The sequence below is a fragment of the Penaeus monodon genome, chromosome 32 (genome assembly GCF_015228065.2).
Source record: "Penaeus monodon isolate SGIC_2016 chromosome 32, NSTDA_Pmon_1, whole genome shotgun sequence".
Lineage (NCBI taxonomy): Eukaryota > Metazoa > Arthropoda > Malacostraca > Decapoda > Penaeidae > Penaeus > Penaeus monodon.
This window is the reverse complement of record NC_051417.1, coordinates 24,510,470-24,511,226: the sequence shown is the minus strand read 5'-3', so window position 1 is coordinate 24,511,226 and position 757 is coordinate 24,510,470.

The window sequence follows — 757 nt, the reverse complement described above, 5'->3', positions numbered from 1 at the left end:
GTCACAAGGTACATATATATGATCATAGTACCTATATCTTCAGCTATTTGGCTATTTCACGTAATGATCACGTAATGTATACGAAACCGTATACATCGTAGAATTGTCAGATAGCAAAATGTGTACTTCGCGCCTAAAAACAATTGGCAGATCAATAATACACGTCACTAGAAATATCCTCTTTAGAATGCCATAGTATTTTCCGTAAAATCCTACAATTTATCAACAACACTTAATATCCATCTTTGCTTTCCCATGGACGATCCTCTCCCTTCTTTTCAGCCCAGACCGTCGAGCATGAGGACTTCCAGCTTCCATGGAAGAACAAAAAAGTGGGGGAGGGGCGCAAGCATGACCTTGTCATATCGGTGGTATATAAAGAAGCAGCAAAGGCAATGTCCTCATTCACTCTTCAATAGTCTTTCACATAATTCAACATTTCCGAATATAAAATGAATCTCGTACGTGTAAACATCATTTGCAACAGGCTTGTAGGTGCAGCATATACAGGTATGTTCCAAACTCGGGTACTAAGCAATAAGTTGATTATTGCATTTTCAACATAGTTGTTATGCATGTATTTTAGGTGGTGCTGTCCTGCCTGATGCCCGCTGTGGCTGCCGCCTCTCAGTTCACTCGACCCAACTTTCCGGATCGACCTTTCGTCGCCATCCTGAGTGACGAGCGACAGAATCTGGGCGACGGAGCCTTCAGCTACGTTTTCGAAGCCGTCAACGGAATCCGTGCGTCCCGCGTG